Here is a 14,613-nt window from a genome sequence, read left to right as displayed (position 1 = left end):
AAGAAAGAAAGAAAAACAATTTAAGATTTTAAGCAAGGACTGTGATGAACTTTCCACTGTAGAATAATAATTGAAGGTAGTATGGAGGATGCCTTGAGGTAAGGAGTTGGGCACCAAGACAGGCACCAACTGTCTATTAAAAGAAGGCTAGGGTCTGTGGCATATTCAAGAAGGGATATATTCCAGAGATATTTCAGAGTTCTGCTCTAAAGTGGGAATAATAATAGTATTTATGTTACAGTGTTGATATGAAGAATAAATAATAAGTTTAAGGTGTTTGGAGCAGAGCACGCAGGGCACATAGTTAGTGCTGAATAAGTGGTATTGTTGTTATAATTGTTATAATTACTGCTGTACCAAATAAGACTTGTAATAATCCTATGGGTTATAATATGGAGGGGAGGGAAGGAGTGGCATTAAGAAGCAGCAGCAGATCTCTCTTCACTATTAACCCATCACAAATGTTAGAGGGACCACGGCCTGTCTTTGGGAATAAATGTAAGTTGAGTACATGCCTTGCTAACTAGTGCTTTCAAGTAACTAAGGAGGAATAGTGAAGCTTTTAGAAGAGTAGGCTGAAGGATTCTTTGTGCTCGTCTAAGATAAGTGGGGTGGTACATCCTTTAGTGAGGGGAGATTCTCTTCACTCCTCTTTAATAGGTAAAGATCTTTAGACAATACATGAGAAGTTATTTTCTCTGGTCAGTATAAAAGCTGATGCTTGAATATTTGTCCGCATTTTAAGAACCTCTCCATTTTCTTGTAATTATGTATGAAAAAATAGAATTTATAAGCCAGGAGAATCAAAACCCTTTGTTTCTGAAGCTTATATAGCTTAACACAGTATTTCATTAATAACACATAGTGACTTGCCAATCAAAGTCAGCTTTTCGGAACATTCTTAAAGAATAATGGAAATGACTCAGCAAAGCCTAATTTAGCTTCCAGTGCTGCTTTAAAAGGGAGAGCAAAGATGGCATTTGTCTAGTGCTGCACAGTCATATAAAAAGGAAGAGGGGGAAGCTTGTGTTTATTCTATACTACTGTGTGCCAGAGACTTTACATGTGTTTCATTTAATCCTCAGAGCAAACCTGAGACAGAAGTATTGTCTGTTTTATAGATGATGAAATTAAGCTTCAGAGCAACTGAGTAACTCACCTAGGGTCATGCTGCTGATAAGTGGTAGAATTTGAGCATAGGCCTATCTGGTTGCAAAGCCAAATGCTTTTTTTACCACTTTGCCTTATTTAAATAACTTCTTTATATGAATGAACTTCATTATCACCTGCCCAGAGCAATTTTACAGGATTTGGCTATAAAAAAAAAGAAAGAAAATACAACGACTATAGGGGAAATATGCTTTTTCTTTGCATAGAATATCAGAAAGTGAATTGGTAGATCCCTCACACATAATCTATTTTGTTAGCAGGTGATTATTTAGGTTTTGTGGAAACATGTAAAAAGCTTATAGGACCTTTGACTTACAGGTAAGCCAGGCCACCTCACTTATTTTACAGAGGAGGAAGCTGAGGCCTAGAGAAGTGACATGACTTGCCTAATGACACCTGGTTTATGACAGAGTTGGAATTAGAACCCTAGACTCTCTAGTCCAGGTTAAAGTCCTTTTTTATAAGGTACAAACCTTTGTTATACCTGGAGTTCCTAAAAGATGATATATATGAATATAATTTGAGAATTATTTTTTGTTTCTGGCAATTGGCATGTACCATCAAGGCAGAGGGTTATAAATTATTTACATTCTGAATGCTACACATTTGGATCAGATTATTCACTATCATGTAGTGGAACATAAGCTTAAAGGTCTGTGTCTGGAGAGAGGCCTCCCTTCTACCTGTTGACAGCTCTGGCAGTTGTACCTGTGTTATATCCCATCTTATGGAAAGGATGGTTGAGTTTTGTTGTTGTTGTTTTGAGACAGAGTCTCACTATGTCACCCAGGCTGGAGTGCAGTGGCACGATTTTGGCTCACTGCAACCCCTGCCTCCCAGGTTCAAGCGATTCTCCTGCCTCAGCCTCCTGAGTAGCTGGGATTACAGGTGCATGCCACCACGCCTGGCTAGTTTTTGTATTTTTTAGTAGAGACGAGTTTTCACCATGTTGGTCAGGCTGGTCTCGAACTCCTGGCCTTGTGATCTGCGTGCCTTGGCTCCCAAAGTGCTGGATTACAGGCATGAGCCACAACACCTGGCCAGGATGGTTGAGTTTTAAGAAAGCAGGAAATGCTTCCTGCTGGGCTAATCCATACTGCTTTCTACTGGCCTTTTCCCCAAGCTTGACAACTTTAGGTTTTGTTATATCCTGTTAATTGTTCCTGCTGATAGTATTATTAGCAGTTCTGCCCCAGTTGAGCCCAGGGTCGTGGATTAAAAGTGATACCAGTGAAGGGCCTGTGATGATGTGGTGATTGCTAGTGGTAAATCATGAGCTGCAGTTTGAATGAGAGGGCTAGGGTCATGAACCCAGGACTGATGAGTCAGGACATGACCTTGAACTTGGTGAACTGTGACTTAGGCTTGTACATAAGTTTCTTTAGAGGAAGCTTTTGCATGCATGGATGAGGCCTTATTTAACAAGAAAGAAACTGAGGCTCAGTGATGCTGTGACTTAGCCATAAAGAAACACATTTATTTTCATAGACAAAACTGCCCCAGGAAATTCCTGTTACTTCACCCTTTGCTTCTCACTGCTTAGTGGAAGGTCAATACCATTAGAACTTTCAGGCGCCAGCCTGGGTGGCCAACCTAATGCAGTAAGACAGTTCTAGCTCCAAGTAATGGTGAACTTGGAGCAGAGCCCAGTGTAATTAAACCCCTGCAGTAAAGAATTTGATGTTGGTTGGTCTTCATTCATCTCAATGAATGGGCTTCCGACGGGAATATTATATGTTCTGAGCAAACAAAAACAATGGCTCTAGAGATTTATCCCATTGCCTTGAAGATTGTTTGGTTCCAAATTAAATTTAGATAACTCAGTAAGAGGAAAGTTTCTTTTGGTAGATGGCATTGCGAGGTAGGGCAGAATTTAGAGCATTTCTCCAGTCATTAAAAAGACTGTGGGGCAGAGTGAGAGGAGAAGGTAAAAAAAATATATATATATTTGTCCAGTAGGGTTACTTGTAAATTATATAGTTTCCAGTAGAGTAAGGGTTATTTGAACCCTTATGACTCAGAATTCCAAAAGGACTTTCGGTTGTGTGACCCTTAGGTGTCCTGTCTGTTCCTTGTCCTGCTCCACTGCCTTCTGTATGTTTTGTTTTCCAGTACTCAATGTTTTCTTGGCAAGTAAACTCAAGTTGACTAGAGTGCCAGGCTCCCAAAGGGTAAAGTAAGGAAAGCAAAGTTGTAGAACTTCCTTTTTTTAGTTGGGTATTAGGGCAAATTTATGGAAAAGAAGGCTGAAGAATAAAGAGAAATAAAAGGGAATTTTAAACAATTAGCCCATGTTTCTCCTATGTTTGCTAGTCATTTCCACATCCAGAAAGGTACTTGTGTACACTTTCAGGCCTTTAGAATTCAGTCTGGCTCTACTTGTTAAGTCTTGATTTGGCATGCCAGTCACAGGGCATTTCTTTCCCTTGTTTTTCTCTCTCTAGTCACTATGTGTGTGTGTGTGTATATATATATATAAAATACGTATGTATAATATGTTAAAAATATATATAAAACATATATATATGTCTGTATATATATGTATATATATATATACAGACACATATATAGTTATTTTAGAGGAACTAGTGTAATTACCTTTAAAAAGTCCCAACGGCCAGGTGCAATGGCTCATGCCTGTGATCCCAGCACTTTGGGAGGCCGAAGCGGTGGATCACAAGGTCAGGAGTTTAAGACCAGCCTCACCAACATGATGAAACCCTGTCTCTACTAAAAATACAAAAGTTAGCTAGACATGGTGGCACGTGCCTGTAATCCCAGCTACTTGGGAGGCCGAGGCAGGAGAATCACTTGAACCCAAGAGGTAGAGGTTGCGGTGAGCAGAGATCGGGCCACTCAGCCAGAGTGACAAGAGTGAGACTTCGTCTCAAAAAGCTCCTGCTGGGTGCTCATGTCTGTAATTTCAGCACTTTGGGAGGCCAAGGTGGGCGGATCATGAGGTCTGGAGTTCGAGACCATCCTGGCCAACATGGTGAAATCCTGTCTCTACTAAAATACAAAGAATTAGCTGGGTGTGGTGGCACATGTCTGTGGTCCCAGCTACTTGGGAGGCTGAGGCAGGGGAATCACTTGAACCCAGGAGGTGGAGTTTGCAGTGAGCCAAGATGGCGCCAATCTTGGCTTACTGCACTCCAGCCTGGAGACAAAGCAAGACACTGTCTCAAAAAAATAAAAAAAGTCCCAACATTGGGCCAGGTGCAGTGGCTCATGCCTGTAATCCCAGTGCTTTGGGAGGCTGAGGCCAGTGGATCACTTGAGACCAAGAGTTCAAGACCAGCCCTGTCAACATAGTGCAACCCTGTCTCTATAAAAGAAAAAAAAGCCCCAACATCTATAAAAGCTTAAAAAAGTTTCCTCTTTTCTTTGTATTTAGTGTTTTTCTAAAAAAAAAAACTTTAAAATTGTTAAATGTAACACACATCAGAAGACAATACAGAACAAATGGATGCTTTTATAACCACCTTGCAGGCTGGAGATACAACCTTATCAGCACCTCAGACTTCCTTCTCTTGCCTCTGTCTTCTTCCCCTGAAGGGTAACCGCTGTCCCAGCTTTTATAGTAATTACATCCTTAGTTTTCTTTAGTTCTATCACTCAAGTGTACTTCCCCAAAGATGCCTTAAAAAACATTTTGGGAAGGGGGCATGTGACAGGCAGAATGATGGCCCTCAAAGATGGTCATATCCTAATCCCAAAACCGGTAACTCTTACCTTTCATGGCAAAAGAGACTTTGAGATGTGATTAAGCTAAGGATCTTGAGATGGGGAGATTATCCTGCATCTGTCAGGCGATCCCATTTTAATCTCAAGGGTCTTTATAAGAGGGAGTCGGGCGGGTACAGTAGCTCATGCCTGTAATCCCAGCACTTTGGAAGGCCGAGGCAAGCAGTTCCCTTGAGGTCAGGAGTTTGAAATCAGCCTGGCCAACATGGTGAAACCCCATCTCTACTAAAAATACAAAAATTAGCTGGACGTGGTGGCAGGCATCAGTAATCCCAGCTACTTGGGAGGCTGAGGCAGAAGAATTGCTTGAACCTGTGAGGCGGAGGTTGCAGCGAGCCGGGGTCTTGCCATTGCACTCCAGCCTGGGAGACAGAGCAAGACTGTTTTAGGAAAAAAAAAAAAGAAAAAGAAAAATAGAGGGAGTCAGGAAGGTCAGAGTCAGAGAAGGAGATGTGACGTTTAAAGTGGAGATTGGAGTGATGTACTCTGAGCCAAGACATTCAGGTAGCCTCTAGAAGAAGCTAGAAAGGTCAAGGAAATGATTGGCCCTGGATCCTCACAAGGAATGCAGTCCTGCTAACTCCTGTGAGACTTCTGACCTCCAGAAGATGGTAGGATAAGTTTGTATTGTTATAAGCCACTAAGTTTGTGGTAATTTGTTATAGCACCAATAGAGAATTTGTACAGGAAATAGTTTTAAACTCGCAGAAAAGTTGAAGACAAAGAATAGTATCCTTTACTCAGATTCACGCATTGTTAATATTTCACTATATGTTTTAGTATTCATTTTTTTCTTTCTCTCTGAACTGCTTTAGAGTGAGTTGCACCTGTCATAGCCCTTTAATCCTAAATATTTCAGAATCATTTAATTAAAAATATTGGGGGAATGGGATCTTGCTATGTTACCCAGGCTAGCTTTGGACTCCTGGTCTCAAGCTGTCCCCCCTGCCTCAGCCTCCTGAGTAGCTGAGACTATAGGCATGCACCACTGTGTCTGGCAATTTTTTTTAATGCATAATAATCTTATAGTTCCCAACCTCGGTACATTTAACATTGATAGTTTTATTTATCATCCACATTCAAATTTTGTCACTCAATCCAATAATATCCTTTGTAGAATCCCCCCCCCCCCCCCCTTTAGGATTCCGTGTAGGATTAGGCGTTGTATTTAATTGTCATGTTTCTAGCTTCCATGAATCTGGAACATTTCCACAGGCTTTCTTTGTCTGTCTTCTTTTTTTTTTGAGAGAGTCTTGCTCTGCTGTTTTCCAGACTATGGTGTGGTGGTGCAAATACCACTGCACCTTGAACTCCTGGGCTCAGGTGATCCTCCCACCCCAGCCTCCCGAGTAGCCAGGATTACAGGCACCACACTCAGCTCTTTGTCTTTCTTGACATTGACTTTTTAAACATAATGCTTCTCATTTTTTATCTGTCTGGAGTTTCCTTATGAGTAGATTTAGGCGTTCCTGGATGGAGCATTTTACTGTATCCTTCTCAGAGTATACAGTGCCCCTTGTTGGTGATGTTAATTTTGACACTATCCAGTCAGCGTTGATTAATTTCTTTATAGTTACTATATTTTTACCCTTGAACCGATAAGCAGCCTGTAAGGGGACATTTTAAGACTATGCAAATATCCTACTCCTCAACAAAATTTCTCCTTAGATTTAACATCCTTTAATAATTCTTGCCTGAATTTTTTTTTTTTTTTGAGGCAGAATTTCACTCTCGTTGCCCAGGCTGTAGTGCAATGGCACAGTCTCGTCTCAATGCAACCTCTGCCTTCTGGTTTCAAGTGATTCTCCTGCCTCAGCTTCCTGAGTAGCTGGGATTACAGGCGCATGACACCACCCCCAGCTAATTTTTGTATTTTGAGTAGAGATGAGGTTTCACCACGTTTGGCCAGGTTGGTCTCGAACTCCTGACCTCAGGTGAGCTGCCCGCCTCGGGCTCCCAAAATGCTGGGATTATGGGCATAAGGCACCGTGCCTGGCCATGAAGTTTGCTATTATAGTTACAAAATTATGACTTTCCAACTCTAGTATTTTCTCTGTTTCTCAGTTGGCATATGGTATGCTACTGTAAGAAACAATTCTCCTTTCTTGTCCATCAGTTTATCAATCATTGATACAGAATGATACATTTTTATTTTTTCAGTAGTTTGTTACACTTATTAATTATTTTGGTGCTCAAACTGTCCCTGATTTGATCAGCAGGGGTTCCTTCAAGCTGGGTCCTGTGTTTGTTGGTGACATACCTACTCCCCACCTCCTTTTTTTTTCTCCCCCCCCCCCGCCCCCGACCCCATACTTTCTGGTATAAAAAGCTGTTCCAGGCTTATCTTTTACTTTGCTATTCCAGCCCTGGAATCAGACATTTCTCCAAGGAGCCCTGATTCTTTTTAATGGCAGGTGGTGGTAGGGCCAGACGTGGGTGCCACGTATACTCGGGATGTCTGCTTTTATGTTCTTTCAGTGTGGCAGATCTAGGAAATATATGCAAACACACACACACACACACACACACACACACACACACACACAACATACGTATACATGAATATACATGGGCACCTATTTATATATGTACATATTTTAGAAATCAAGAGTTCACACAGATAGCTCCGATTTCAGTCCATCCCCACAGGGTTCTTTCTTGCCTTTCCCTATTTCATATTAGTATGTCCCTCCTTCCACAGCAAGAACCCTGGCTTCTAGCATCATCAACACCTTTACTCATTTGCTCAGTCCCGTAATACCTCTTAAATAGTTTGGATTTGCTTTGCCTATACCTCTCTACAAGAATAAACCAAATAAAATAAAATTGAGGATTTGTTTGCGGTCCTCCCCCTAACCCTACCCAAAACTATGATATGAAGTCAAATATTGTGGGTTTTTTTGTTTGTTTTTGTTTTTGAGACAGTCTCACTCTGTTCCTCAGGCTAGAGTGCAGTGGTGTGACCTTGACTAATTGCAACCTCTGCCTCACAGATTCAAGCAATTTCTCCTGCCTCAGTCTCCCAAGTAGCTGGGATTATAGATGGGTGTGCCACCACACCTGGCTGATTTTTGTATTTTTATTAGAGATGGGGTTTTGCCATATTGACCAGGCTGGTCTTGAACTCCTGACCTAATCCACCTGCCTCAGCCTCCCAAAGTGCTGGGTTTATAGGCGTGAGCTGCTGCACCCGGCCTTGTATTTGCTGATTCTTTTTTAACCCTCTTTAGTGTGGATTTGGTATTCATTTAAACTAACAGTTGGGTTTATTTGTAGTTTATTTTCAAATTTAGCTTGCTTTCTTCTTCCCATACTAGTTAATTTTATTTTATGTTTGAATATGTAGACCATCAGCATGCTTCCAAAAGTCAAGACCATGTAAGAGGCATACATACCCAGAGGTGTCAGACGTTCTTGTATTCCTTCTGCCCTTTTCTCTTTCACCCTTATTATGACCAATATCATTGTTCTCTGGTTTATTTGTCCTGTGTTTGTTTTTGTAAAAATAAGCATATATATATATTAATATGTTTTCTTATTTTTCCTTCTTTCTTAAACAAATGCTAGCAAAGTATAGAAGCTCTTCTGCACTTGCCTTTTTTTTTGAGACAGGGTCTTGCTGTGTTGCTGAGGCTGGAGAGCAGTGGCAATATCATGGCTCATTGCAGCCTTAACCTCTGGGACTCAAGTGATCCTCCCACCTCAGCCTCCCAAGTACCTGAAACTATAGGCACCCATGCACTACCACGCCCAACTAATTTTTGTTATTTCTTGTGGAGATGGGGTTTTGCCATGTTGCGCAGGCTGGTCTTAAGTGATCTGCCCGTCTTGGGCTCCCAAAGTCCTGGGGTTACAGGTGTGAGCCACACTGCTCAGTCCTGCACTTTGCTTTTCTCATTTAATAATAGGTCCTGAAAAATGACTCCGTATCATTTTATACATGTGTTTATAGATAAGTTTTCAACCATTCTATACTTGAGCATTTAGCTGTTTTTCAGTAATGCTGTAATGTCTAATCTCGTGCGTCCATTTTTACATTGTTAAGGTATCTTCAGGATAAATTCCTAGAAGTAGGATTGTTGGGTATATTAATCTACTCAGGCTGCTGCCGTAGAATACCACAGACTGGGTGGCTTCAACAATATAAATTAATTTTCTCTTAGTTCTAGAAGCTGGAAGACTAAGGTCAAGGTGCTGGCAGGGTTGCTTTCCGAAATAGGTTCTTCCTGGCTGGCAGATGGCCACCTGCTTGCTGTGTCCTCACATGACTGTTTCTCTGGGGTTGTTGCCCAATCCATCCTTTTCTCTGTGCTTTCTCACTCCTGGTGTTTTTTCTTCTGTATGAAGACACCAGTCCTGTTGGATTAGGACCCCACCCTTATGGCCTCTTTTAACCTTATCCTCTAAAGGCCCTGTCTCCAAATACATTTACATTTGGTGGAAGAGCTTCAGGATATGAATTTAGGGGGAACACAATTCAGTCCAGAGCATTGGGTCAGATGGTAAATACTTATTTATGTATCTACTGTTTTGTTAGATATTGCCAAATTTCCCTCCACAGGGATTGTACTATTTTGCATTTCCGCTAGCAATGTATGAAAGTGCCCATGTGCCCACAGCATCTCCAACAGAGTGTATTGTCAAGCTTTTGAATTTTTGTCAGTTTGATGGGTGAGAAATAGTATTCATTGTAGTTTTAATTTGCATTTTTTGAATGAGTGAAATTATATGTCTTTCCACATGTTCAAGTCATTTTTATATATTTTGTGACGTGTCTGTGTCTTTTGCCTATTATTCAATAGCCTTTTGAGTTTTTTCTTTGGTTTTTAAAAGTTATTTATAAGCCAGGTGCAGTGGTGCACACATGTATCTGCAGCTACTCTGAGGGCTGTGGCGTGAGGATGACATGAGCCTAGCAGTTTGAGGTCAACCAGGGTACCATAGTGAGACCCTGTCACTTAAAAAAAAGGTTCTTTATATATTAGAGATATTAGCCCTGTATTTGTGATTTGTGTTGGCAATTACTTTTTTCTAGTGTATTGTTTTCCTTTTGACTTTGCTTATGGTGTTTTTTTGCTGTATGAAAGTTTTTTATTTTGATTTTTTGTTTTTCGAGATGGATCTCACACTGTCACCCAGGCGGGCGTATTTGCCCAGCTAATTTTTTGTATTTTAAGTGGAGATGGAGTTTTACCATGTTCCACAGACTGGTCTTGAACTCCTGAGCTGAGGCAGTTTGCCTGCCTCGACCTCCCAAAATGTTAGAGTTACAGGCATGAGCCGAAGCACCAGGCCACAGCTAACTATGTTCTTTTTCCAAATGGCTATCCAATTACCCCAGCATAATTTATTTAAAAACAATTTGAGAGATTTGGGATACCATGTTTATCATATACAAAGATTTCTATAAAACAGTTTTAAATTTTTATTTTTTTATTTTTATTTTTTTTAAGAGATTGGAGTCTTGCTTTGTTGCCCAGCTGGTCTTGAACTCCTACTCAAGCAGTCCTCCCACCTCAGCCTCCCAAAGTGCAGGGATTACAGATGGGAACCACCATGCCTGGAATATACAATGATTTCTATGTACGCACAGTGTTTTTAAATTACAGGTTGAGGCCAGGTGTGGTACCTTCAGGTGGGAGGCCTGCTTAAGGCCAAGAGTTTGTGACCACCCTCGGCAGCGTAATGAGACCCCGTTTCTACAAAAATTAAAAAAAAAATTAGCTGGGTGTGGTGGTATGAGCTTGTAGTCCCAGCCACTTGGGAGGCGAAGGAGAGAGGATCACTTGAGGCCAGGAGTTTGAGGCCGCAGGATTCATGATCATGCCACTGTCCTCCAGCTTGTGTGATAGAGGAGACCTTGAATTAAAAAAAAAAAAAAGACATAGACACAACTTATTTAACAGCTTTATTAAGGTATAATTTACATACTATGAAATTCATTTTAAGTGTACAATTTAGTGATTTTAAATAAATTTACAGATTTGTGCAATCATTACCACAATCCAGCTTTAGAACATTTCCATAACCCTAAAAAGATCCCTTGTGCCGGGCGTGGTGGCTCACGCCTGTAATCCCAGCACTTTGGGAGGCCGAGGCGGGTGGATCACGAGGTCAAGAGATCGAGACCATCCTGGTCAACATGGTGAAACCCTGTCTCTACTAAAACTACAAAAAATCAGCTGGGCATGGTGGCGTGTGCCTGTAATCCCAGCTACTCAGGAGGCTGAGGCAGGAGAATTGCCTGAACCCAGGAGGCGGAGGTTGCGGTGAGCCGAGATCACGCCATTGCACTCCAGCCTGGGTAACAAGAGCGAAACTCCGTCTCAAAAAAAAAAAAAAAAAAGATCCCTTGTGCCTGTTTGCAGTCCCTCTCCTCAGCACAGACAACTAATAATCTGTTTTCAGCCTCTTTAGATTTGTCCTTTCTGGATATCTCATATAAATGGAATCATATAATACATAGTCTTTTGCATCTGACTTCTTTTATTTAGCATAATGTTTTGAGGTTTATATTTTTGTGTGTGTTAGTAGTTCACTACTTTTCATTTCCGAGTAGTGTTGCATATATGGCTAGCCTACATTTTGTTTATTCCTTCACCAGTTGGTGGACATGTGGATTGTTCCTACTCTTTGGCTATTATAAATAATACTGCTGTGAGATTCATGTACACATCTTTAGGTAGACCTTTGTTTTTATTTTGTTGGTTAGAATCCTAGGAGTGAAATGGCTGGGTTGTGGTTTTTTTTGTGAATTTTTAAAAATTTATGTTTAATTTTTTGTTTAACTGCCAAACTGTTTTCCAAAATGGCTTTTACAAAGTGACTGCTCAGTTTTTCCATTTCCTCATCTACACTTGTTATTGTTTATCTTTTTGATTATAATAGTTCTGATGGGTGTGAGGTGATATCTTTCTTTGGTTTTGACTTCCATTTCGTTAATGACTAATGATGTTGAGCCTGTTTTCATAAGTTCTATACTAATGTTCCCATTAGTATATCCTCTTTGGGAAAACATCTGTTCAAATCTTTAGCTTATTTTAAAATTAGATTATGTATCCTTTTACTGTTGAGCTTTAAGAATTTTTTATGTTTATATTTATCAGACATGATTTGCAAATATTTTTCTCCCAAATATTTTTCTCTGTGGCTCAACTTTTCATTTTCTTGATGGTATCTTTTGAAGCACAAGTTTTAAATTTTGATTAAGTTCACTTTATCCATTTTTTTTTCTTTTATGGATTATTCTTTAGATGTCGTAATTAAAAAAAGAGAGAGTTTTGTTTTTTTTTTTTTTGTAGAGAATAAAACTCAATTATATATATATATTTTTTTCTCTACAAAAAGAAACATGTTTGCCAGGTCTTAATTGTTCTTTGTTGCCCAGGCTAGTCTTGAGTTCCTGGCCTCAAGTGATCCTTCCGCTTTGGCTTACTAAAGTACTGAGATTTCAGGCATGAGCCACTGTGCCTGGCTAGAAAAGGCAAATGTTAAAACCACTTTTGTTTCATGTAAATATGAGATTTCCTTTATTCTCAGGTCTGAGTTAATGATTTATTGAGTGAGCTGTGTTGAAACGCATAAGGGTTTGCCTCTGGGTGGGGTCCTATGGTCCTAGCCTCCTTTGGGCAACTATTACTAGGAAGGCTACGTGTATAACATTGATCAAAAGTATAGGCTTTGGGGCCTGACTGCCTGGGTTTGAATTTTGACCTCATCTCTTCCTAGCAAAGTTACCTTGGGAAAGTGGTTTAATTTCTCAGTGCCTCAGTTTCCTCATCTGTAAAGTATGGATGATAAGTGCTTCCCTCATAAGATATTTGTCTATACATTGCATAGAAAATGTTTGAAGCAGAGCAAGGGCCCAACAGATGTTACTGTTATTGCTGGGGAACAGTTCTCAACTGTACTTTGGGATGGGGTTGTGCATATTAAAATCATTTGAGGGGCTTTGCATGCCTTTCCTAACATGACAAGTTGTGCCATAGGTTAGAGTAGCCGGGGTGGTAAGACTTGCACTTAGCCTTCCTTGACACATTTAAAGCTGATTGTTCCTTAAAATCACTTTCATTAAATGAGGCAATTTGGGTTAATGTGTGGAATCACAAAACTCTTCATCAGATATAAAAATAGCTCAAGCTCCATTAACACTTAGAAAATGAATAATCAACTAACTACTGTTGCCAAGGCAAGTATTAGGCAGTAAGCCTTAGGCAAACCAAGAACAGTATGTAATCTGTTCACATTTGATAAAATACATTTCTCTGCCTTTGGGGCATTTTATTAGTCCAGTGACCTGATTATACAATAAGAACTTGCAGTTCAAAATAGGATTCTTGTTTCATTCCTGTTGGAATAGAAGAGCTTCAGCTTTTTCTTTCTGTTTTCATTTGCAGAATGAAATTAATGAATTGAGACCTACCTTCCTTTAAAAGGGATTCATGGTCTGATATGGGTATAGTATCAATAATTTATAAAGAATTCTTACAACTCAACAATAAAAAGACAATTTTTAAATGGGCAAAAGATTTTAGTAGACATTTCTCCAAAGAAGATGTACAAATGTCCAAAAAGCACTTGAAAAGATGCCATCATCATTGATCGTTAGTGAAATGCACATCCAACTTTATACCCACTAGGATCACTATAATTTTTTAAAAAAGGAAGTGTCAGTGAAGAAGTGGAGAAACAGGAACCTTCATACGTTGCTGCTGGGAATGTTTGTTAGTTCAGCCAATGCAGAGAATGGTTTGGTGGTTTCTCAAAAAGTTAAACATAGATTTGCCTTGTGACCCAACAGTTATCCTCTGGGTATATACCCAGAATAACTGAAAATATATGTCAGCACAGAAATGTGTACACAGATGTTTACAGCAGCATTATTCATAATAGCAAAAGTGCAAAAAGCCAGAAATCTTCATCAATAGTTATATTAATAAGCAAATTTTGGTGTGTACATACATACACTAGATTTTATTAAACTCTGAAAAGAAATGAAGCAGTGATAATGCTACAGCTTGGATGAGCCTTAAAAACATCATGCTAAATGAAAGAAGCTGGTCACAGAGGTCTTATATTGTATGATTCTTTCTATATAATATATCCAGAAGAGATAAAAGCAAATTAGAGGTCACTAGGGGATGGGGCATGGAGCAAGATGAGTGATTATTTATTTAAATGGGTATGGGGGCCAGACATGGTGGCTCATGCCTATAATCCCAGCACTTTGGGAGGCCAAAGTGGGTGTATCACCTGAGGTCAGGAGTTCGAGACCAGCCTGGCCAACTTGGCAAAACCCCATCTACAAAAATTCCAAAAATTAGCCAGGCATGGTGGCAGGCACCTGTAATGCCAGCTACTCAGGAGGCTGAGGCAGGATAATTGCTTGAACTGGTAGGCAAAGGTTCCAGCAAGCCAAGATCGTGCCATTGCACTCCAGCCTGGACGATAGAGCAAGACTCCATCTCAAAAATAAAAATAAAAATAAATTAAGTAAATAAATGGGTATGGAATGCTTTTATCAGATGAGAAAAATGTTTTGCTATTAAAGAATGCTGGTGGTTGCACAACAGTGTATACACTAAATATAAATACTGCTGAATTATACACTTTAAAATGGTTAATTTTATATTATGTGAATTTCACCTCAATTTTTTTAAAATGGGATTTATGAGGTATATTTACTTTTTGTGCTTCCTA

The 14,613-nt window shown here is 39.9% G+C and overlaps 1 protein-coding gene across 6 annotated transcripts in view; it reads left to right on the top strand.

Annotated features, from left to right (window-relative positions):
* ASCC1 (activating signal cointegrator 1 complex subunit 1) overlaps positions 1-14,613 on the top strand; it is a 133,158-nt gene that overhangs the window by 47,690 nt on the left and 70,855 nt on the right. The window lies entirely within an intron of this gene.

This window comes from Sapajus apella, unplaced genomic scaffold (genome assembly GCF_009761245.1).
Source record: "Sapajus apella isolate SASKATOON/1434 unplaced genomic scaffold, GSC_monkey_1.0 scaffold94, whole genome shotgun sequence".
Lineage (NCBI taxonomy): Eukaryota > Metazoa > Chordata > Mammalia > Primates > Cebidae > Sapajus > Sapajus apella.
This window is presented reverse-complemented; position numbering and strand designations above follow the sequence as displayed.